This window comes from Dendrobates tinctorius, unplaced genomic scaffold (genome assembly GCF_039654945.1).
Source record: "Dendrobates tinctorius isolate UK_male_01 unplaced genomic scaffold, ASM3965494v1 ptg000015l, whole genome shotgun sequence".
In the NCBI taxonomy this organism is placed as follows: Eukaryota; Metazoa; Chordata; class Amphibia; order Anura; family Dendrobatidae; genus Dendrobates; species Dendrobates tinctorius.
In genome coordinates this window covers 58,278,081-58,304,376 of record NW_027361683.1, presented here as the reverse complement: position 1 = coordinate 58,304,376, position 26,296 = coordinate 58,278,081, and the positions used below count along the sequence as shown (strand labels likewise).

The 26,296-nt window shown below is 43.5% G+C and overlaps 1 long non-coding RNA gene across 1 annotated transcript in view; it reads left to right on the top strand.

The window, feature by feature from the left end:
* Positions 1-26,296, top strand: part of LOC141077874 (uncharacterized) — a 95,265-nt gene that overhangs the window by 66,599 nt on the left and 2,370 nt on the right. The gene's annotated exons all lie outside the window — the stretch shown is intronic.

Below are 26,296 nucleotides of genomic sequence, written 5' to 3'. Positions count from 1 at the left end.
TTGATCATATAAAAAAAAAAAAAAAAATCAACTGGAAACTGAGTAGCTTTCTTGTTTTTATGCCTATTTGAAGAGGTGGACACTGTTGCAAAACAAATACGATGAGTTCAACTTTCATTTGTAACAAATTACTGTGTCAGAGACATGTTTAACTCAAATCTAAGGCTATGTGCACACGTAGTGAAAGGTGTTGAGGATTTTACCACGTGGATTTGGAAAAATCCGCAGGTCAAAAGACCTGCGGATTAGCCTGCCGTTTAGCCCTGCAGTTTCTCACCTCTACAATGGAGAAGGTGTGAAACCGCTGTGGATTCCGCACAAAGAATTGACATGCTGCGGATTTGAACCCGCAGAAAATCTGCAGCATGTGCACAGCATTTTCATTTTACTATTGAAAACAATGGTACTGTACGAGTACAACGCAGCTAGAGCCAAAAACGCTGCGGAGCCGCAGCAGAATCCGCAGCGTGTGCACACAGCCTAAGTTTTGAGGATTTTTAAGTATTAACCCCCAAGGTGCTTTGCACGTTTATGACCAGGCCAATTTTTACAATTCTGATCACTGTAAATTTATGAGGTAAATACTTTCTGCCTAATGATAACAAAAGTATTCTCCGAGTGATACATTATTTTCTGGCTAGCCAACAAAGGTATGTTTGCAAGCTTTCAGAGCACCAAGGCTCCTCTTCAGGCAGGATTACAAATTAATAAGAAAAAGGCACAACATTTAAGGAATGCTACAGTAGAACATTTGTTCATGAGGTGGGAGAAGTGATGCTCCTAAAGATAAGCCAGGGAAATCAAGTTAAGCGTTATCTTACAAATGGAGATGCAGTGGGAATGATGTTCTTAGTTATCTGGAGTCCAGTTGGTAGAGGTGAGAATTGTATCCACGTAGTGAGTCATAAATCCAGGTGTTAAATTGAGTCATATTGTCAAAGAATTGAACATCTTTATCAGTTTGAATTCCCAAATTTTTCTTTCTCGGTCATCCTTAAAATTACCTTTTTAGTATTGGGCTATGTGCACACATTGAGGATTTTGATGCTTTTCCACAGCGCTTTTGGACGCGTGGAATTGCGTCAAACACAGTGTAGTGCACAACCACTGTATGTCAATGGGAATTACGGAATTGCTGTACACATGCTGCAGAAAAATACGATCAGGATTCGCAGAGTTTTATTTTACGCAGCATGTCAATTCTTGTTGCGGATCTGCAGAGTTTTTGCACCCATTTACTTCCATTGAGTCAGGCAAATCCGCAGGTGTAAAAATATTTGCGGGTTTTTCTGCGGAGTTGCGTGGGAAAACGCTGCAGATAGTCTCCACCCACACACTTCCTCCTATGTGCGTGTCTTTCTGCAGGGGTCCCTGTGTGTGTGTGTGTGTGTGTGTGTGTGTGTCTGTGCAGCCAGGCAACCTCTGATGGGACTACTGCTCCCATCCAGCTATGAATGCTGTCACATATAACTGATAACATTAGCCGATGATGGGGCAGTAGTCCCATCAGACAATTCATGTGTTCAGTAGTAAAAAAAAAACAAACATATATATATATATACTCACCAAACCTATACTTACCTTTCCGCTGTAGTCCATTTAATAATATGTGTCCCACGACGATCTCCCGTATAGAACAGTGAGAGTGGTCACCCGAGTTCATGCTGTTACCGGTAACGCTGACGTCAGGAAATTCTCACGCAGCGTTGCCGTAAAGCGAGAGCCTGAACTTCAGTAAACTCTTCAGTGTTGCACTGCAGTAGCAATTACCTCCTGTCAGTGCATCGCGGGAGGCCTGTAGAGCGGTCACATCTCCTGATGTGACAGCTCTGTAGGGGAGATTGTCGTGGGACACTTGTTATTAAATGGGTTACTTCAGAACAGGGAGTATTGTCTTTGTTTTATTTTTTTGCAGGTGATCGAGGGCTTCACATGCATTAGCAGTGCAATAAATATGGGAAAACTGTTTAGTGTTTGATTTCATTAAAAGACTTTATTCTCGCTGTGTCTTTATTTAACCCTTTAACAACTATAGGATCAGTAATTAATGGATAAGTGTCTTATTGACACTTCTCCATTACTAAGCTGGGCTTGATGTCACCTTACAATACAAAGGTGACTTCAGCCCCCAACTATTACCCCATATGCCACCACTACAAGGCAGTGGGAAGAGAGAGTGGCTAAGTGCCGGAACTGGCGCATCTTAGAGATGTGCCATTTCTGCGGTGGCTGGGAGCTGGTGTTTGTAGCCAGGCTAGGCTATGAATAGCAGCCTGCAGCTGTCTGCATAGCCTTTTTCAGGCTATTAATTATAGGGGGACCTTATGTCTTTTTTTGTTCTTTTTTTTTGGGGGGGGGGGCCTGATATCCATAATCTGGGAAGATCTGTGGGTATAAACATCGCCCCCCCCCCCAGTCGCCTGCTGTAACTGTCTGGTGCAGAAAATTGTGTGGGAGTCCACGCCAGTTTTTTTTCCAATTTTTGTTACAGACACTGCCTTTAAGGCTGGGGGTCACACTTGTGAGAAACTCTCACCTCAATCCATTGCACTGACACCGCAGCTCTGGACCAGAGTGTGTGGCTGCATGTATTTATATGCAGCTGAACGCTCCGGTCTGAACGCCGGGTACTGAGGTTCAAAGACTTGTGCAAGTTTCTCCCAAGTGTGACCCTGGCCTAACGCAGATTTTATGTGTGTCTCTTAACTCTTTTATGTACCATTTTATGTTTATTACTAAACATCGGGCTTGGTATTATCTATCTATAGATAGCTAGTCATAGATAACTAGATCTATCTATAGCTATGGCTAGCTGTCTCTGGTTAGCTATCTATGGCTAGCTGTGTGTGTAAACTTCAATGGAGTATGTAAAAGAAGAGATTGGACAAGGAAATTACATCACAATTCTTTTTTTTTTTTGTTAAATATATATTTAGCTTACAAAAACGCATACAAATCCACATGAAAAAATGTAAGAAATTCTGCATCAAAAACATGCAGATTTTTAACTGCGTTTTCTGCCAAGAGAGGAAGAATCTGTTCAGAAAATTCCACAGGCAAATCTGCAATGTGTGCACATACCCTTAGACTTAACCCCTTTCTGCCATTAGACATACTATCCCATCCATGTGCCCTGGGACTTAATTCCCAAGGACGGGATAGAGCGTCTAATGCGATCAGCGGCGCCCACGTGGTGAGCGCTGCTGATCGCGGCCGGGTGTCAGCTGATTATCATAGCTGACACCCGGCACAATGTGTCAGGGGAGGTCACGGACCGCCCCCGACATGCTAACCCCTTGTACACCGCGATCAAACACGATCACGGTGTACCGGGGGTTAAAGGGACGCATCGGCAGGGAGGGGCTCCCTCCGTGCTTCCCTGAGCCCCCCACGGCAGCGCAATGTGCAGCGCTGCTGCGGGGGGCTCTTTCCCTACAGGCCCCCGGATCCAAGATGGCGACGGGGGCCTGTAGGGAGCTGACTTCCTCACTGCCTGCAAAGCGCAGGCATGAGGAAGTCTGCAGAACTGCCTGTGACAGATTGCTGATCTGTCACAGTGATCTGTGATGTGACAGATCAGCGATCTGTCACAGGACAGTGATGTCCCACCTGGGACTATGTAATAAAGTAAAAAAAAAATTTTAATTTAAAAAAAATCGCTAAATAAATTAGTAAAAAAAAAAAAAAAAAAATATTCCCCAATAAATTCATTTTTTGAAAATAAAAAAACAATAAAAGTACACATATTTGGTATTGCCGCGTCCGTAGCGACCCGCCCTATAAAACTGTCCCATTAGTTAACCCCTTTAGCGAACCCCTTAAAAAATAAAAAACAAAGCAAAAAATGATTTATTATCATACCACCGAACAAAAAGTGCAATAACGCGCGATCAAAAAGACGCCTATAATATCCATGGTACCGCTGAAAACGTCATCTTGTCCCGCAAAAAACGAGCCGCCATACAGCATCATCCGCAAAAAAATAAAAAAAGTTATAGCTCGCAGAATAAAGCGATGCAAAAATAATTATTTTTTATATAAAATTGTTTTCATTGCAAAAAACCGACAAAACATAAAAAAAGACCTAAATGAGGTATCGCTGTAACCGTACCAACGCGAAGAATAAAAGCGCTTTATCAATTTTACCGCACGCGGAACGGTGTAAACGCACCCCCCCAAAAGAAATTCATGAAACGCTGGTTTTTGTTCATTCTGCGTCCCAAAAATCGGAATAAAAAGCGATCAAAAAATGTCACGTGCCCAAAAATGGTACTGATAAAAATGTCAACTCGTCCCGCAAAGAATAAGACCTCACATGACTCGGTGTGTCAAAATACGGAAAAATTATAGCTCTCAATATGTGGTGATGCAAAAACTATTTTTACAATAAAAAGCGTCTTTTAGCGTGCGACAGCCGCCAAACATAAAAACCGCCATAAATAGTAAATCAAAGTATTTATTTCCATTTTCTCGTTAGGGCTCAGATTAGGGTTAGGGGTGTGTTGGGGTTAGGGTTGGAGTTATAATTGGGGGGTTTCCACTGTTTGGGCACATCAGGTGCTCTCCAAATGCAACATGGTGTCTGATCTCAATTCCAGCCAATTCTGCGTTGAAAAAGTCAAATGGTGCTCCTTCCCTTCCAAGCTCTGCCATGCGCCCAAACAGTGTTTTACCCCCACATATAGGGTATCAGCATACTCAGGACAAATTGCAAAACAACTTTTGGGGTCCAATTTCTCCTGTTACCCTTAGGAAAATAAAAAATTGGGGGCAAAAATATAATTTTTGTGGAAAAAAATGATTTTTTTTATTTTCACGCCCAGGCGTTATAAACTTCTGTGAAGCACTTGTGTGGTGAGCACTTTGAACCCCCATCTAGATAAGTTCCGTGGGGGGGTCTAGTTTCCAAAATGGGGTCACTTGTGGGGAGTTTCAATAGTTTAGGTACATCAGGGGCTCTCCAAACGCACATGACACCCGCAGACCAATCCATCAAAGTCTGCATTCCAAAACGTCACAACTTCCCTTCCGAGCCCTGACGTGTGCCCATACAGTAGTTTTCTCCCACATATGAGGTATCAGCGTACTCAGGACAAATTGGACAACAACTTTTGGGGTCCAATTTCTCTTGTTACCCTTGGGAAAATAAAAATATTGGAGACTAATTGATCATGTTTGTGGAAAAAATACGATTTTTTTATTTTCATGCCTGGGCATTATATACTTCTGTGAAGCCCTTGGGGGTTCAAAGTTCTCACCACACATCTAGATAAGTTCCATGGGGGGGTCTAGTTTTCAGAATGGGGTCATTTGTGGGGGGTTTCCACTGTTTAGGTACATTAGGGGCTCTCCAAAGGCAACATGACACCCGCAGACCATTCCATCAAAGTCTGCATTCCAAAACGTCAATACTTCCCTTCTGAGCCCCGACGTGTGCCCATACAGTAGTTTTCTCCCACATATGGGGTGTCAGCGTACTCAGGACAAATTGGACAACAACTTTTGGGGTCCAATTTCTCCTTGTACCCTTGGGGAAAATGAAAAAAATTGGTGACTAAAAGATCATGTTTGTGGAAAAAATACGATTTTTGTATTTTCACGCCCGGGCGTTATAAACTTCTGTGAAGCACTGGGGGGTTCAAAGTGCTCACCACACATCTAGATAAGTTCCTTGGGGGTCTAGTTTCCAAAATGGTGTCATTTGTGGGGGGTTTCTACTGTTTTGGTACATCAGGGGCTTTCCAAACGCGACATGGTGTCCGATCTCAATTCCAGCCAAAAACGTCAAATGGCGCTGCTTCCCTTCCGAGCTCTGCCATGCGCCCAAATAGTCATTTACACCCACATATGGGGTATCAGTGTACTCAGGACAAATTGCACAATAACTTTTAGGGACCTATTAATTGGGGGTGAAAAGATCATTTTTGTGGAAAAAATATGATTTTTTAATTGTACCGCTGTACGTTATAAACTTCTGTGAAGCCCTTGTGGGTTCAAAGTTCTCACCACATATCTAGATAAGTTCCTTGGGGGGTCTAGTTTCCAAAATGGGGTCACTTGGGGGGGGGGGGGTTTCCACTGTTTAGGTACATCAGGGGCTCTCCAATCACGACATGGCGTCCGATCTGAATTCCAGCCAATTTTGCATTGAAAAAGTCAAATGGCGCTCTTTCCCTGCTGAGGTCTGCCATGCGCCTAAACAGTGGTTCCCCCCCACATATCAGGTATCGGCGTACTCAGGACAAATTGCACAATAACTTTTAAAGTCCAATTTCTCCTGATACCCTTGGTAAATTAAAAAAAATTGAACCTGAAGTATTTTTTTAGTGAAAAAAAGTTAAATGTTCATTTTTTTTTTTTTAAATATTCAAAAAATTCCTGTGACGCACCTAAAGGGTTAATAAACTTCTTGAATGTGGTTTTGAGCACCTTAAGGGGTGCAGTTTTTAGAATGGTGTCACTTTTGGGTATTTTCTATAATATAGACCCCTCAAAGTGGCTTCAAATGTGATGTAGTCCGTAAAAATAAAATGGTGTTGTAAAAATGAGAAATCGCTGGTCAACTTTTAACCCTTATAACTTCCTAACAAAAAAAAATTTTGGTTTCAAAATTGTGCTGATGTAAAGTAAACATGTGGGAAATGTTACTTATTCAGTTTTTTGTGTGCTGTATCTCTGTGATTTAAGGGCATAAAAATTCAAAGTTGGAAAATTGCGAAATTTTCGCCAACTTTCCGTTTTTTTCACAAATAAACGCAAGTTATTTGAATGAAATTTTACCACAAACATGAAGTACAATATGTCACGAGAAAACAATGTCAGAATCACCGGTATCCATGGAAGCGTTTCAGAGTTATTACCTCATAAAGGGACAGTGGTCAGAATTGTAAAAATTGGCCTGGTCATTAACGTGCAAACCACCCTTGGGGCTTAAGGGGTTAAAGTCCTGTCATACAGTGTCCAGGTCCAGAGAAATGTTTTCCCACAGGTGCGTCCAATTCGTTCCTGATTGTGTCTGTCTGTGTAGGTTCATCTTTGTAGTATTTTTTTTTTTTTTTTTTTTTTTGCATGGTTTCCCCAATATAGATGCCTCCAGGGCACCTTGTACATTGTATCATGTGCACCACATTGGAGGTTGTGCATGAAAAGAAATCCATGACCTTAATAGTCCTGATTTGTATTTGGTATACAGATTTCATTTGTGGGTAATATGTGGGTACAAGTTTTGCTTTTTTTTTTGTTACCAGTGTGCTAGTCACGGATGATGAGAGGACACTTCTGTCGAGGAGATTTCTTAAGTTAGGGGGCTGTTTGTAGGAGAGAAGTGGTAGTTCTGGGAATAGGTATTTCAATTTATGGTCTCTGTGAAATATGGGTTGGAGATCACCAATTTTCCTTAGGATGATCATGTGGGGGTTGTGTGTGACCACAAGAGGTACCCTGTTGTCCTCTCATTTTGTAACCCAGGAGGCTGCTTCTTGGGATCCTTGTAGCTCTGTGGATCTGTTCATCTGTTATCATTGGATAGTATCCTTGTAGGAATACAATCCTCAGTGATAGCAGCTGTAGTAAGAATACAGATAAATGGGAAATGTTTAAGAACATCCTAAATAGGCACTGTAAGCGGTTTATACATTGTGGGAATAAAAGGACAAGAAATAGGAAAAACCCAATGTGGCTAAACAAAAAAGTAAGATGGGCATTTAACAGTTTAAAAAAAAAAAAATGCGGATTTGCCTGTGGAATTTTCTGCGCAGATACTGCATCTCTTGGCAGAAATCGCGGACCGGAGCATTCACTGCATAGAAATGCATGCAGTCGCACATTCTGGTCCCGATTGCCAGGTGCTGAGGTGGGAGACTCATGCAAGTTTTTCACAAGCGTGACCCTGGCCTTATGCAATGTTTAATTAAAAAAAAAAAAATGGTGTGGGCTCCCATGCAATTTTCCAGTGAGGGAAACCAGCGACTGGGGGCCAGTGTTTATAGCCTAGGAAGGGGTTAATACCCATGGATCTTCCCAGGCTATAAATATCAGCCTACAGCTGTATATTTAGCCTTTATTGGCTATTAAAATTGGGGGACCCCCCAAAAAAACGATGTGGGGTCTGCCTAAAATTAATAGCTAAAAAAGGCTATGCAGACAGCTGTGAGCTGATATGAATAGCCTGGGAAAGGGCCGTGGATATTGCCCCCTCCCACCCCCCGGCTACAAACACCAGCTCTCAGCCGCTAACAGGCGCTTAGCGTCTCTCTTCCCACTGCCCTGTAGCGGTGGTATATGGGGCAATATTTGTGGGGTTGATGTCACCTTTCTACTGTAAGTTCAAGCCCGGCTTAGTAATGGAGAGGTGTCACTAAGATACTATCCATTACTAATCCTATAGTTGGTACAGGGTTAAATAAACACACAGCCAGAATAAAGTATTTTAATGAAATAAAACACTACAGTTTATTGTACTCCTAATTCCTGCAACGCCCTCGATCACCTGTAAAAATAAAAAAAAAAATCAACAGTATACTCCCTGTTCCAACATAATCCATTTAATAACGAGTGTCCCACGATGATCTCCCCTATAGAGCTGTCCCATCAGGAGATGTGACCGTTCTACAGTGCCCCCAGTGACACACTAATGGGAGATAATGGCTCTGAGGGTTCACTGGAGTTCATGTTCTCACTTTACGGCACTGCTGCATGAGAATTTTTCTCACGCAGCGGTGCCGCAAGTGACAGCATGAACTCCATTGACCTCTGACGTCAGAGTGATCCACCGCGGGAAGATATCTGCCCTCATTGTATCACCGGAGGCCCCTGGAGAGCGGTCACATCTGCTGATGTGACCGCTCTCCACGGGAGATCATCGTGGGATACTCGTTATTAAATGGATTTCATCAGAACAGGGAGCATACTATTGGTTTATTATTTATTTTTACAGGTGATCGAGGGGGTCTGGGATTAGCTGTATGGTGAGTATGTACTGTGTATGTGTGTTTTTTTTTTTGTTTTTTTTTTACACTTGAAAACAGTAGCCGGATGATGGGACTACTACTGTCCGATCATCAGCTAGCTGTCACTGTGGACGATGCCTACATACACACACACACACACACACACACACACACACACACACACACACACACACACACACGTATTCACCGCGCACACATAGTCTCCGCCCACACACTTTCTCCTGATCAGCAATGTTTCTCGCACGCAATTCCACAGCAAAACTGTAGATCTTTTTAAACCTGCAGTTTTGCTGTGGATTTGCCTGACTCAATGGTAGTCAATGGGTGCAGAAACGATGCAGATCCGCAAAAAGAATTAACATGCTGCGGAAAATAAAACGCTGCAAAAGCGCGCATATTTTTCCGCAGCATGTGAACACCAATTCTCAATTTCCCATTGGCTTACATTGGTTGTGCACTATACTGCAGATTTGATGCAATTCCGCGCATCCAAAAATGCTGCAGAAATGCATCAAAATCCACAACATGTGCACATAATTTTATTTCTATAGCGACGACATATTCTGCAGTACTTCACATTTTAGAGGGTACTTGTACAGACAATAGACATTACAGCATAACAATAGACACATAGATCAAAACAGATGCCAAGAGGAATGAAGGCCCTGCTCGCAAGCTTACAATCTATGAGGAAAAGGGGAGACACGGACGGTATATGGTAACAATTGCTTCCGTTGTTCAGACCAGCCAAAGTGTAAGAATTGGGTGTTCATGTAATGCTTGAACTGGTTATCAGCCTAAGTATGTAACAGTACAGACACAGGGCTATTAAATTCATAAAGCATGTGAGAACATGATGCGAGGAACCTGGTCATGGTAAAAGATTTTGAATTGGCAGAACAGAGGGCACAGGTAGGGTGGTAGACTGAGATGAGGGAGATGTAGGGTGGTGCTGAGCCATGGAGTGTTTTGTGGGTGAGGGTAATAAGTTTGTACTGGATTCTGGAGTTTATGGTTAACCAGGGTATTGATTGGCACAAGGTAGAGGCATCAGTATAACGATTAGTGAGGAATATGATCCTGGCTGCAGCATTCAAGACATATTGGAGAGGGGAGCGATCGGTAAGAGGGAGACGGATTAGTAGAGAGTTACAATAGTCCAGACGAGAATGAATAAGAGAAACAGTAAGAGTTTTTGCAGCGTCGAATTCTAGAAATGTTTTTAAGATGCAGATAACAAGAGCGAGCCAGTGATCTGATGTGGGGTGAATGAAAGCTCGGAATCAAGTATGACCCCAAGACAGCGGGCATGTTGCTGGGGAGTAATGGTGCCCTAATGCCCTCTGGTAATGTACCTATGCCCAACATTGCCATACACGGAAATGGAGGAAACACAAGGAGTTCAGTTTCAGATAGAGTTAGGGCATGATGTTAAGAGACAATCACTGGTGTTTTCTAAAAAGGCAGGCGTGATATCAGGAGAAGAATTGTATAATTGGGTGTCATCAGCATAGAGATGGTACTGGAAACCAAATCTACTGATTGTTTGACCAATAGGGGCAGTATTCAAAGAGAAGGGGGCCTAGACCTGATACTAGGAACCTCAACAGTAAAGGGTAGATGAGAGGAGGAGGCGCCAGCAAAAGATACAGTGAAGGAGTGGTCAGAGAGATAGAAGAACCAGGAGAGAACTGTGTTCTTGAGGCCGATGGAGCAGAGCATACTGAGGAGGAGCTGATGATCCACAGTGTCGAATGCTGCAGAGAGATCCAAGAGAATTAGCATGGAGTAGTGACCATTAGATTTAGCTGTTAGCAGACCATTAGAGACTTTTGTGAGGGCAGTTTCAGTAGAGTGTAAAGAGCGGAAACCGGATTGTAGAGGGTCGAGAAGTTATCTGACAGATAGCGGATAAGATGGGAGTGGACCAGGCGTTCCAGGAATTTAGAGATGAAGGGAACATTAGAGACAGGTCTATAGGTAGTGGCACAGTTTTGGTCGAGGGATGGTTTAAGTAATAAATGTATGATAGCATGCTTAAATGAGGAGGAAAAGATCCCAGAAGAGCGAGGTTGAATATTATTGTTAGGTGAGTGGTGACAGCAGGGGAAAGGGACTGGAGGAGATGTGATGGAATGGGGTCACTGGTGCAAGTGGTCGGGCGAGAAGATGCAAGGAGCCTGATTACTACTTCTTCTGGGACTGGTTCAAAGTCAGAGAGTGAGCTAGAAGCAGTGGGGGAGGGAGGACAATGCATGGTATGAGGGGATTGGGAGATAATTTCCTGTCAGATATGGTCAATTTTTTCTTTGAAACCGTCAGCGTGGATATCCGTGGTTGGGGACTGCACTCTTGGGTTGAGTATGGAATGAAAAGTGTCAAATAGACGTTTTAGGTTATTGGGTAGTGTGATGATGAGGGTGGTGAAATAGGTTTGTTTGGAGAGGTGAAGGACAGTGTTGTATGTTTTAAGCATAAACTTATAATAGATGAAATCTTCGTGTAGATAGGATTGTCTCCACAGGCGTTCGGCGCACCTGGAGCACCGCTGCAGGAAATGTGTTTGCAGCGTGTGCCATGGTTGTCGTCATCTGTGCTGTATTGTTCTATGTATAGGAGGTGCAGTTTCATCCAGGGCACTTTGCAGTGTTTCGTTGCAATGCTTCAGTTCAGAATCAGGACATGAAAGGGAGGAGATAGGGGCCAATGATGACTACAAGTTCTTCATAAGTTTCTGGGTGTTAATGGCCTGTATGTTTCTATAAGTGTGGAAAGTAGGGGTGACCTGAGCAGGATGGCAGTTCTTGATAGAGAATGAAAGAAGGTTGTGGTCCTAGACCGGGAGAGGGGAGTTTGTAAAATCATCCACTGAGCAAACCCTGGAGAAGACCAAGTCGAGGGAGTTTCCTTCTTTATGCGGTGGAGACTTAGTAAGCTGTGAAAGTTTGAAAGAGGAGGATAGAGATAAAAGGTGAGTAGCAGATGGGGAGAGGGGAAGAGCAATGGGGATGTTGAAATCATCCATGATGAGGGTTGGGGATGTCACAGGAGAGAAAGTGTGGAAGCCAGGTGGCAAAGTGATTCAGGAACTGATGGGAGGGGCCTGGAGGGCGATACACCACATACTGCACATAGCCTTAAACTACTGAAGCAGGATGGCACCGTTGAAGCTCTAAAAAACTATAGGGAGAAAAATACTTTATCTAAAAAACTAATTAAAGCTGCCAAAAAGGAAACAGAACAACATTGCTAAGGAGAGTAAAACTGTTGAGGAGAGCCTTAAGATCAAATCCTTAATTAACCTCAAGAGATAAGAGACTGAGAGGAACTACCCATAAAGTGTATTATTTCACCTTACATGAGCTTTTTCAGATCAAAGTATGACACTAAAGATGGCTGCCATTTCCTGTTTCACCACACACCATGTGGTCCATGTGCTGGTATCGAAGATGATGCCCACCCTGATGACCTCATGGATCTGCCCACGATGACGCCTGCTCTGATGACCTCATGAATCCGTCCACGACGACACCCACTCTGATGACCCCATGGACCAACCCAGCCTGATGACCTCATGGATCCGCCCATGGACTAGCTCACTGCCCGACCCACTAACCAATGGAATACATCGGATTACTCCCATTTTACAGCTAACCGAGCCCCCTTACAGTAGACATATAAACCAATGTTTTGATTAATAAAGTCTCTTGGAGCTGTGCCATAGATTGATCGAAAAGAGGTTACATCTGACTCTGGTGTGATTTCTTTAGTGCGCACTTGATCAATATCCATTGGGCCAGTAGCAGGCAACTAGTGAACATTTCTTATTGTTCAACCTAACATGGGGCCAGCAGAGGAAGAAGCCCTAAACCCGGCGAATGGAATGGCAGGACGCGTTGAATGCCCCGAACCAGGAGACTGATCACCTCCTTATCAGACCACGCTAAGTCTGCTGATTTTTATAATCTGTAGTATTTGCCTGTGTCTTTTGGGGTATTCTGTGCAGATTGCCTGACTGTTTCCTGTTTTCGAGGTATCTGTAAGACGGCAGAAGGGTCTGCTGCTGGCCATTAAATTGCAAGAACCGTCATGTGTATTAGTTCCCTGCTATCTGTTATGTGTTGTGTTGAGGGGAGATGACTGGTAGGAAAGCAAGTGGGTTTTTCAGCAGTGTCTGAAGAAAAAAAAAATGATATTGTCTGTAGTACAGTACACGGTTGTTGCCTGTGATACGATTTTAAGTTCTGGATAGGAGAAAGTAGGTCTAGAGTGAGTGACTTGACCTGTAGGGCACATAACTTAGAGTGACTCAACACGTAACCTAATAAATTGAGATTTGCCACGTGACTTAGAGTGAGTTGACTCAGCACGTGGCCTAGTGAGTAAATTGAGTTTTGCCACGTGACCTAGAGTGAGTTGACTCGGCACATGGGGGCCTGGTAATTTAATTAAAATTAGGTAATTTTTGTAAACTACGGAACATGGAAATCAGACAGGGACCACGTGGCAAGAACGAATAGGAAGTGTGTGCTGCAAACTCAGTTCTCTTAGAATCTCAGGTTTGAGTCATTTCCCACATCTTATTGTTTGTTTGTTGTTTGTTATCTTGAGATATAGAAAGATGAAGAAATTAATGCAGTTCTGCCGTATTGGCACTAAGCCAAATTATATTAGTTGCGATTCATGATGGAAAAAGTCATGTAAAACAATGTAAAAAGCTTATGAAGTTGTGTGGAATGCCAGAAGGGTGGAGGTTACAGCCCCTGGAGTGGAAGATTGTCTTGAAAGAAAGGAAAGGTATCCTAGAAGATAATGGATTGCCGTCTACTGCTAGGGCATGGGATAGAGTCTCTGAAAGTCTGTATAGAGAGAATTGGGTAGAAGAGGAAAGGAATAAAAAGGACAGAGTTTTGAGTTATGTATATTACAAAAATGTATCCTGAGAGCTGCCACAGCCGTATAATGATGGCAAAGGGCCATGTGCTAATATTGATGGCAGACATTTTGTTGATGAGCCATGTGTTTCTTCTGGCAGCCATTTTGGCGAAGGCAAGTGTGTTTCTTCTGGCAGCTATTTTGGCAAAGGCAAGGTTGTTTCTTCTGGCAGACATTTTGGTGAAGGCAAGTGTGTTTCTTCTGGCAGACATTTTGGCGAAGGCAAGTGTGTTTCTTCTGGCAGCCATTTTGGAAAAGGCAAGTGTTTCTTCTGGCGGCTATCTTGGAACGTCACCCCAGATCATACAAACTGAGCCATATCAACATGTGACTAACATAAATCTGTCTAAATCAAGTGAGGCACAATTCAGAAAGACACACACAACTTCCGGTGATGAACATCTTAGATTAAGGCTGCACACCACAACACCAAATCCGTGTTACCAAGTAATGACCACTAATGGCCAATACTATATTCCTTTGGGAAGTGAACAGGCTTTTCTTATGTTCCCTGTTACAATGGGGTCCAGTGGGCCAACGACCCTTTCCCCTATCACTCCTGTGGTGAACCCAACAATCCATCCACCTGGATCATCCCCGGCACCAACCTTTTCTACTGTCACTTCCACTGACAATTTAGCCACACACCCACTCTAGAAACTCCAAGCAACAACCTCTCCTCCCAATGCTTCTGCTACAACAGCACTCTCATGCAGTCTAACTAACCCTATACCCAGTACCTCACAGGCTCTCTCACAGCCAAGTGCACATCTGTACTGGACGGTGGCAACTGTATCAAGGGGAGACTCAATCTGGGAGGGGGATACCAACATCACAGGAAGCACAAAGGGCAGGGAATGTTGGCAACCTATTTTTTGAAAAAACCTCCTGAGGGACCCTTGTTAGTGGTGGGAAAGGGTGACATAACAACAATGGAGACTGACGCTATTGTTAATGCTGCCAATTCTCAGTTACAGCACAACGGAGGTGGGGCTAGAGCTATAGTGGAAGCAGGAGGGGCCACTATTCAAGCTGACAGTCGAATCATTGTTGAGTCACGTGGTCAGATAACTGTTGGGGACATAGTGGTGACTAAATTTGGCAATCTTCCATGTAGAATGATCATACACACTGTGACCCCTACTTTTGACCCTATTCCTAAAGATGTTAGTGCTCAACAACTTCATGCAACAATAACACGCATTTTAGAGTATGCTAATATTAGTGAGCAGATTGAGACCTTGACAATTCCTGCTATTGGTGTTGGCATTTTCAGTTTCCCTGTTCATGCATGTGCAATAGAAATTGTTGGAAATATAATGAGCAAGTGTAGCCCCCCAAGCATTTGCTGCCTCTCCGAAATCAGGTTAATTAGTAATGAGGACAGGATTGTTAAAGCTTTTAAGACTGCCTGCATCACATGGACTCCACCCCATGATATTGGGGCTGCCCAAATGGAGCCCCTCATTCCAGGACTGTTACCTCCTAATGCTCCTCATACACAAGTGATTACATCTGTACTCCCGGTGCCACCTCTTACTCCCACCTCTGGTGCCACCACCAACAGTGAAAATGCTCATATCTGAGGAGCCCACCCTCTATGTCAAGTTTACACCCCAGCAAGTTGCTACTCCGCTGAACCAATTTCCAGATCCAAAAAAACATCCAAAGCCTTTTTACCGAAGCATGCTTCAAATCCAAATAAATTACTCAGCCACATGGCAAGATCTAATTTCCCTGGCAAATCTTAAAGCAGGTGATGCATATTGGCCTGTTATGGAAACCACGTTCAATGATGCTTCACTTGCCAGTGACACCACATGGGACTCTGGTGTTGAGTTCTGCCAACAACTTAAGACATGGGCCTCAGATATGTTGGCTGATCAGTCAACATCTTTCAAGGGTGTCACGCAAGAACCTGGGGAATTGGTGGAGAGATATCATGCTCGTCTAAAGCCCCGTTACACACTGCGATACCGCTAGCAATATCGCTGTAGTCACCGATTTTGTGACATAGCAGCGATATTGCTAGCGATATCGCTACATGCGATACCTCCGACCGGTTCCCCCGCTGATTATCACTGGTCACGCGAGAAGGTCCTGGATCATTTCTCGTCGGGCGCTTCCTGCTGGGCTTCCTGTGGCGCTGACGAGCGACGCGTGGACGCGGGCGGGAGGACGTCAGGATCGCCGCATCTGACAGGTAAGTAGCGACCCCCGACCCCAGCGATGTCGCTGGTGAGATCTGCCTGTGTGGCAGCTCACTAGCGACCACTTAGCGATGCACTAGCGATCCATATCGTTGTCGGGATCGCTGGTGCACCGCTAAGTGTAACGGTACCCTAACTCAAATGTTTAATGACCTTGGCTTCAGTAACCAAATAAAAGTTCAAAGGACACTGCTCATCCCCTCTTTGTAGAAGGCCTTTGGGAAGCCCTGAGGAAACAATTTCAAGCAATCAGACCCAAATATACTACATTGGATCCTAAAACTGTTTTAAGGAAAGCTAAAGGATTCTAAAAAACACTCCCTGAGAAATCTACGACAACCTCAAACAAAAACACCCATATTCTATGGACTGATGTGCAACATCAAAACCAAAAACCTCCATCACCTCATACCAGAGATGTCTGCTTCAGTTTATAAGGAGCAGCTGGTTGGGGCTCAAGTCCTTTTGGAAGTGCATTGAGCTGCAGGGTGGATTGCTGCTGAGGGAAAAAAAATATCTTTAAATCTGCTTAGCGAGTGTGAACGAGCTGAGTGTGACCGGAGTGTAAGTGCGAACAGTGATGAGTGTGTGACTTGTGATTCAGTGACTTTGGATTCAGGGAGTTTCCAAGGGGAGAATTACTGAATTGCTGTTATATTTTATTAATACTTTTTATTTATTTTGACTTATCTTTTCTGTCTGGTGCAATCCCCATTAGGAATGTGCTGGCTATTGCCAATGCTATCCTGTGTACATCTTGCCACATGTATGCAGTTCTTGAACGATCGAGGGTGCATACTGCTGTGCGAGATGTGAGCACGTTGTGCATTTGGAAGCGCAGATACTGGATCTAAATGAGCAGGTGGCAACACTGAGATCCATAGACAATATGGAAAGGAGTCTTCTGCTCACTGAGCAGATGCTCAATGGGATAGATGAGGGGGATGCTAGGTTGGAGCTGCAGGACAGTGAAGCAGCAAGCTGGATGACAGAAGCCAGGGTAGAGGGAAGAGTGCCAGGGAGGCTAATCCCGATCCGGCACACCCTAATAAGTTTGCTAAGTTGGCCGATAAGGTGAGTGCCAGTACAGGGGTAGCACTGCCGCAGCAAGGCATGTCCTCTGAAAGCCGGAGGAGTGTCTGCTCCAGTAAGGGGGGAAATAGGAGAGCAGGGCAGGCCAGACATGTGCTCGTAGTGGGGGACTCAATTATTAGGGGACCAGATAGGGCAATCTGTCACAAAGACAGGGATTATTGAACGGTGTGCTGCCTACCTGGAGCTCAAGTCTGACACATCGCTGATCGGCTTGACAGATTACTGAGAGGGGCTGGTGAGGACCAAGCAGTCTTGGTGCACATTGGCACAAATGACAAAGTTAGAGGTAGGTGGAAGGTCCTGAAAGATGATTTCAAGAAATTAGGCTACAAGCTTAAAGCAAGGACCTCCAAGGTGGTATTTTCTGAAATACTGCCTGTTCCACATGCTATGCTAGAGAGGCAATGGGAGGTTAATAAGTGACACAAGAGTTGGTGTAGTAAGGAGGGGTTTGGGTTCCTGGAGAACTGGGCCATCTCAGTTGGCTACAGGTTCTACGCGAGGGACGGGCTGCACCTCAATGGGGAGGGTGCAGCTGTGCTGGGTGAGAAAATGGCTAGAAGGTTGGAGGAGTGTTTAAACTAGGGACTGGGGGAGGGCATTCATTTTATAGAAGGGTAAGACAGTGCAGATAGAGACCTGGGCACAAATAAAAACATTGGGGGTGGCATGGGGGGTTAGAACAGTTAATAATTTCAAAAAGAATAGAGGTACAGAGAGATACATAAAGTGCATGTATACTAATGCCAGAAGCCTCACCAACAAAATGGAGGAATTAGAATTAATTTTGTTGGAACATAATTATGACATGGTGGGGATATCTGAGATATGGCTGGACAAGAGCCATGAGTGGGCGGTTAATTTACAGGGCTATAGTCTGTTCAGAAATGACCGTACAAATAAGTGAGGGTGTGTGTGTGTGTCTATATGTAAAATCATCCTTAAAACCCATCCTGCGTGATAATATATGTGATTCTAACGAAAATGTAGAGTCCCTGTGGGTGGAAATTAAGTGGAGGGGGAAAAAATAATAAATTACTCATAGGGGTTTGTTATAAGTCTCCAAAAATAATGGAAGCAACAGAAAATATCCTCATATAAGCAAATAGATGGAGCCACAACTCAAGGAGAAGTCATTATTATGAGGGACTTCAACTACCTTGAAATACATTGGGGAACCGAAACCTGCAGTTCCAGCAAAGGTAATAGGTTATTGCCAACTATGAGAGACAATTACTTTTCACAACTGGTTCAGGACCCAAGAAGAAGGGGGGGCACTGTTAGACCTAATATTAACCAACAGGCCAGACCGAATATCAAATATAAGGGTTGGGGGTCACTTGGGTAATAGTGATCACAAAATAATAATTTTTCATGTATCCTTTAATAAAGATGTGTAGTAGAGGGGTAACTAGGACACTAAACTTCAGGAAGGCAAATTTCCAATGGATGAGAGATGATCTTGGTGCCATTAACTGGGACAATATCCTGAGACATAAAAGTACACAAGGAAAATGGGAGACGTTTATTAGCATCCTGAATAGGACCTGTGCACAATATATACCGTATGGGAATTAACATGCTAGAAATTGGAGGAAACCAGTATGGCTAAATAGAGCTGTAAGGGGCGCAATAAGTGACAAAAATAAAGCATTTAGATAATTAAAGCAAGTAGGTAGTGATGAGGCATTAAATAAATACAAAAGATTAAATAAATTCTGTAAAAAGCAAATCAAGGCAGCAAAGATTGAGACAGAGAGACTCATTGCCAGAGAAAGTAAAAATAATCACAAAATAATCTTTAACTACATAAATAGAAACTAAAAAATGATAGTGTTCACCCAAAAATAGTCTGGGTGAAATGGTGGATGAGGATGAGGAAAAGCCAATATGCTAAATGACTTTTTGTCAACAGTATTTACACAAGAAAATCCCATGACGGATAACATGATCAGTGATAAAAAAAAAATTCTCCATTAAATGTCACCTGCTTAACCCAGCAGGAAGGACGGTGGCATCTAAAAATCACTAAAATTGACAAATCCCCGAGCCCAGATGGGATTCACCCCCCAAGTACTGCAGGAATTAAGTACAGTCATAGATAGACCATTATTTTTAATCTTTAAAGATTCCATAATAACAGGGTCTGTACCACAGGACTGGCGTATAGCAAATGTAGTGCCAATATTCAAAAAGGGGACAAAAACTGAACTTGGAAATTATAGACCAGTAAGCTTAACCTCAACTGTGGGTAAAATCCTGGAGGATTTTCTAAGAGATGCTATACTGGAGTATCTGAAGAAGAATAACCTCATGACCCAATATCAACATGGGTTTACAAGGGACCGTTCCTGTCAGACTAATCTGATAAGCTTTTATGAAGAGGTAAGTTCTGGACTGGAGCAAGGAAATGCAGTGGACGTGGTGTACATGGACTTTTCAAAAGCTTTTGATATGGTGCCACACAAAAGGTTGATACATAAAATGAGAACAATGGGGATAGGGGAAAATATGTGTAAGTGGGTTAAGAGCTGGCTTAGGGATAGGAAACAAAGGGTGGTTATTAATGGAGCACACTCGGACTGGGTCACGGTTAGCAGTGGGGTACCAGAGGGGTCAGTATTGGGCCCGCTTCTTTTTAACATATTTATTAATGACCTTGTAGGGGGCATAGAGAGTAGAATTTTAATATTTGCAGATGACACTAAACTCTGCAGGGTAATCAATACAGAGGAGGACAATTTTATATTAGAGGAGGATTTATGTATACTAGAAACGGGCTGATAAATGGCAAATGAGCTTTAATGGGGATAAATGTAAGGTCATGCACTTGGGTAGAACAAACAAGATGTATAATTATGTGCTTAATTGTAAAACACTGGGCAAAACTGTCACTGAAAAAGACCTGGGTGTATGGGTGGACGATAAACTCACATTTAGTGGCCAGTGTCAGGCAGCTGCTGCAAAGGCAAATAAAATAATGGGATGCATTAAAAGAGGCATAGATGCTCATGAGCAGAACATAATTTTACCTCTATACAAGTCACTAGGGCGACCACACTTAGAATACTGTGTACAATTCTGGTCTCCAGTGTATAAGAAAGACATAGTTGAACTGGCGCGGGTGCAGAGAAAAGTGACCAAGGTTATTAGAGAACTGGGGGGTCTGCAATACCAAAACAGGTTATTACACTTGGGGTTTAGTTTGGAAAAACGAAGGCTTAGGGGTGATCTTATTACAATGTATAAATATATGATGGGACAGTACAAAGACCTTTCTAATGATCTTTTTTTCTCTTAGGGCTCATACCCACTTGCGGGAAAAAAAACGGTCCGATTTCAGGACAGAAAAAAACAGACAAGTGCTATGTCATGCAAGTGTGATGCGATTTCCGTGCGATTTTTCCGTATGACAGGCGTATGCAATCCGTATCCAATGCGATTTTAACATGAGGTTTTACATAGAGCAGTTCTCTCCATGTAAAAACTCTTGTTAAAATAGCATTGTAAAAAAAACTACACATCGTATTAAAACAAAATAATCTTCAAAACATACATATATGTGCATATAGATAGATGTTAGGCGTTGGGTTCCTGCAGCGGCTCAACAGGAATCCAGAGCCTCACATTCTGCGGTCTCCCATTATCGACCACAGAGGAGTTTGCTCAGCAGACCCGGCATCCCAGATGCTCTGCCCAGACCTGCTCTGTGGGTCTGGCTGTTGCTGCCACCTTTGGGTCAGCAATAGCAATGCAGGCTGCTCAGCAGCAAATCACTCCAGAGGCTAAGTCCTTCTGTCGCTCCACTGAGCATGCTCATGAGACTATCTCTCATTGGAGATCGGGAGTCACATGTCCAGGTCCTTCTCCAGATCTGATTGGTCCATCTCAGGGATCTGGAAGCTTCCGGAAGGTCCTGGCTATAAAAGGTTCGCATGGCCGCTCGGCCATGCGCTAGTATAGTCTCTAGTTGCTACTGTCTGAATGATGATGGATGCATGAACCTGCGAATGACTTATTAAGATCCCCTCCCGCTGATATTACGAGTGTGTATAGTGACTTAGGTTTAGAGTCCGCGCCAGCCAGTGGCAAGCTACAGCCACAATAAGCATCCTCCACAGTGCTAGCTTCCGACGGTGCGCCCCCTCTTGGGCATTGTCGAATAGCGGCTGTGTCTCTCGCCGCACTGCGGTCTGCAGTTCCTCTTGGCGTCCGCCGTTGTGACGCCGCACGCACGGTAGGTCTAGACGGACTCTGACCTTCTGCCTGGGCCCCAGCTCCTGTGAACTTATATCATGCGTGCACTGAGACCTGTGAATTCAACCGGTTCAGCATTTATATTAATGCCTTAGGCGCCTCTGTGAAGCTAACAGAGTACGCCCAGTGCACACCGGGTGACGTTCAACCCGTGTGCGATATACCGCCATATAGCCATTATCTAGCAGCAGTGTTAACACCTTCTGCACGGTGGACCCCGGGCGGCGAACACACTTTCTATTATTTAATATTTAGTGCGTTCCGCCGTCCCTAACAGATAGATATAGTAAAAGCCGGCAGATGCACGTACAGTAAAGAGTAGAATAGGTTAGAATAGGACAGAATAGATATACTGTATACACGTAGAATAGGTATATATATATATATATATATATATACACTGCTCCAAAAAAAAGGGAACACTTAAACAACAGAATATAACTCCAAGTAAATCAAACTTCTGTGAAATCAAACTCTCCACTTAGGAAGCAACACTGATTGATAATCAATTTCACATGCTGTTGTGCAAATGGAATAGACAACAGATGGAAATTATTAGGAATTATCCAGACACCCTCAATAAAGGAGTGGTTCTGCAGGTGGGGATCACAGACCACATCTCAGTACCAATGCATTCTGGCTGATGTTTTGATCACTTTTGAATGTTGGTTGTGCTTTCACACTCGTGGTAGCATGAGATGGACTCTACAACCCACACAAGTGGCTCAGATAGTGCAGCTCATCCAGGATGGCACATTAATGCGAGCTGTGGGAAGGTTTGCTGTGTCTGTCAGCATAGTGTCCAGAGGCTGAAGACAGGCCAGTACACCAGGAGACGTGGAGGGGTCTGTAGGAGGGCAACAACCCAGCAGCAGGACCGCTACCTCAGCCTTTGTGCAAGGAGGAACACTGCCAGAACCCTGCAAAATGACCTCCAGCAGGCCACAAATTTGCATGTGTCTGCACAAAAGGTTAGAAACCAACTCCATGAGGATGGTCTGACTGCCCAATGTCCACAGATGGGGGTTGTGCTCACAGACCAATACCATGTGGCCCTGCAAAGAAATGCCACCCCACACCATTATTGACCCACTGCCAAACTGGTCTTGCTGAAGGATGTTGCAGGCAGCAGATCGCTCTCCATGCCATATCCAGACTCTTACGTCTGTCACACGTGCACAGTGGGAACCTGCTTTCATCTGTGAAGAGCATAAGGCGCCAGTGGCGAATTTGCCAATCCTGGTGTTCTGTTGCAGATGCCAAGCATCCTGCGCCCACTACCTGAGCCACTTGTGTGGGTTGTAGAGTCCATCTCATACTACCACGAGTGTGAAAGCACAACCAACATTCAAAAGTGATCAAAACATCAGCCAGAAAGCATTGGTACTGAGATGTGGTCTGTGGTCCCCACCTGCAGAACCACTACTTAGGTGTCTGGATAATTGCCAATAATTTCCATCTGCTGTCTATTCTATTTGCACAACAGCATGCGAAATTGATTGTCAATCCATGCTGCTTCCTAAGTGGATAGTTTGAATTCACAGAAGTTTGATTTACTTGAAGTTATATTCTGCTGTTTAAGTGTTCCCTTTATTTTTTTGGAGCAGTGTATATACAGCATATATGTCACACACTCACACACATATAAATATATATATATACAGTTAGGTCATCCAATCCTTTTGTGTCTTCCATAGTCTGGTATGGCAGATATATCGATGATATCCTCCTCATCTGGAGGGGTGATATATCTGCCATACCAGAGTTTGTTAATTACTTGAATAGCAATGAATTCATTTTGCGGTTTACTTATGAATTTGACATTTCTTCAATTTTCTTTTTAGATCTCACATTACGAGGTCACGTTGGTATGTGTGTTTCTACCTCCACCTATTCTAAACCTATGTCATAGAATCATAGAATCGTAGAGTTGGAAGGGACCTCCTGGGCCATCTGGTCCAACCCCCTGTCTGGGAATAGTATTCTGCATGCCCGTAGTAGTCATCCGCACCACACAATCAGATCTATCCCTGTGGGGGAATTAACCTGAATCTCCAGAAATTGCAATAGCCTATTAGAACCAATAAACAGTTGGAATTATGTTGCAATAAATTAAGAAGGAGAGGATACCCTGAATGGTCTTTAAATAGAGCTATTAATATTGTCCAGAAGAAAAATAGGTGTGATTTTTTTGCTCCTAAAAGTAATAAATAAGATGATCATCTGCATCAAAAAATGGTGTTATCTGTACAATATAGCCCACAATTTAATTCTATTAACCGCTTCCCGACCGCCCACAGTAGATAAACGTTGGCGCTTGCTGGGCTTTGTGCAGCGCCGACGTTTACTGTCGGCGGTTTTGTGCCCCCCGGGACCCCCTCATACCTTATAACGCGGGGATCCCGGTGCACAATGCATGCTGGGACCCCCGACGTCATCGAGACCTGATTGGTTCAGGTCCTGATGACGTCGCGTCACAGCAGCCAATGAGAGCTCGCTGAGAAAGCTGCTTGTTTCCCGGCGATCTCCCTCATTATAACGCGACTTCTCCTCTGAGCTCATGCTGACAGATGAGCAGAGGTGAAGCAGCGTTACTGTGTGACTAGATCGCTGCCTGGCACAGCTGATCGCTGCCTGGCACAGCTGTGCCAGGCAGCGATCTTGTCACACAGTAACGCTGCTTCACCTCTGCTCATCTGTCAGTGTGAGATCAGAGGAGAAGTGGCGTTACTATGTGCCGGGCAGCGATCTTGTCACATAGTAATGCTGCTTCTCCTCTGATCATCTGTCAGTGTGAGATCAGAGGAGAAGTGGCGTTACTATGAGTCAAAAATACAAAAAATAAAAAACACAAAAATAAAAAAAAAAGCAGGTAGGCAGGCTAGGGTTAGGGCTAGGGTTAGGGTTAGGGGTTTTGTTGGGGTTGGGGTTGGAATTCGAATTGGGGGTTTCCACTGTTTAGGTACATCAGGGCCTCTGTAAACGCAACATGACGCCTGCAGACCATTCCATCAAAGTCTGCATTCCAGAACGTCACTACTTCCCTTCCGAGCCCCACCGTGTGCCCAAACAGTGGTTCCCCCCCACATGTGGGGTACCAGCGTACTCAGGACAAATTGGACAACAACTCTTAGGGTCCAATTTCTCCTGTTACCCTTGTGAAAATAAAAATTGGGAGCTAAAAGATCATTTTTGAGGAAAAAAAATGATTTTTTTATTTCACGGCTCTACATTATAAACTTTAGTGAAACACTTGGGGGTTCAAAGTGCTCACCACACATCTAGATAAGTTCCTTGGGGGGTCTAGTTTCCAAAAAGGGGTCACTTGTGGAGGGTTTCCACTGTTTAGGCACATCAGGGGCTCTGCAAACGCGACATGACACCTGCAGACCATTCCATCAAAGTCTGCATTCCAAAACGTCACTACTTCCCTTCCGAGCCCCACCGTCTGCCCAAACAGTAGTTTTCTTCCACATATGGGGTACCAGTGTACTCAGGACAAATTGGACAACAACTTTTGGGGTCCAATTTCTCCTGTTACCCTTGGGAAAATAAAAAATTGGGGGCTAAAAGATCATTTTGTGGAACAAAAATGATTTTTTATTTTCATGGCTCTACGTTATAAACTTCTGCGAAGCACTTGGGGGTTCAAAGTGCTCACGACACATCTAGATAAGTTCTTTAAGGGGTCTAGTTTCCAAAATGGGGTCACTTGTGGGGGTTTCCACTGTTTAGGCACATCAGGGGCACTCCAAAAGCGACATGGCGTCCTATCTCAATTCCAGCCAATTCTGCATTGAAAAAATCAAACGGCGCTCCTTCCTTTCTGAGCTCTGCCGTGTGCTCAAACAGTGGTTTAGCCCCACATACGGGGTATCGGCGTATTTGGGAGAAATTGCACAAAAAATTTTGTGGTACATTTTCTGTTTTTACACTTGTGAAAATAAAAAAAATGGTTCTGAAGTAAAATGTTTGTGAAGAAAAGTTAAATGTTTATTTTTTCCTTCCACATTCCATTCATTCATGTGAAGCACCTGAAGGGTTAATAAACTTCTTGAATGTGGTTTTGAGTACATTGAGAGGTGCAGTTTTTAGAATGGTGTCACTTTTGGGTATTTTCTGTCATATTGACCCCCCAAACTCACTTCAAATGTGAGGTGGTCCCTAAAAAAAATGGTGTTGTAAATTTTGTTGTAAAAATGAGAAATCGCTGGTCAACTTTTAACCCTTATAACTTCCTAAAAAAAAAAAATTATGTTTCCAAAATTGTGCAGATGTAAAGTAGACATGTGGGAAATGTTATTTATTAACTATTTTGTGCGATATCACACTCTGATTTAAGGGCATAAAAATTAAAAGTTTGAAAATTGCAAAATTTTCAAAATTTTCGCCAGATTTCGATTTTTTTAACATATAAGCGCAGTTCATATCTAAGAAATTTTACCACTATCCTGAAGTACAATATGTCATGAGAAAACAATGTCAGAATCAGCAGGATCCGTTGAAGCGTTCTAGAGTTATGGCCTCATAAAGTGACACTGGTCAGAATTGAAAAAATTGGCCTGGTCACGAAGGCAAAAACAGGCTCAGGCGCGAAAGGGTTAAATCTATCATTCAACAGCATCTCCTATTTTATATGAAGATGAAATTCTATCCTCTATTCTGTCATCTGGGTGCCATATAGTAGTAAAAAATCAACCACCATTGGTAATATGATTTCTCTCAGTTTATTTCGGATAAGGCCTGTTTCACACATCAGTTTTTTTTAGCTCAGTTGAAATCCGCTAAAATGGCGGATAACGGATCCGTAGGCGGATTGTAAGAAACGGG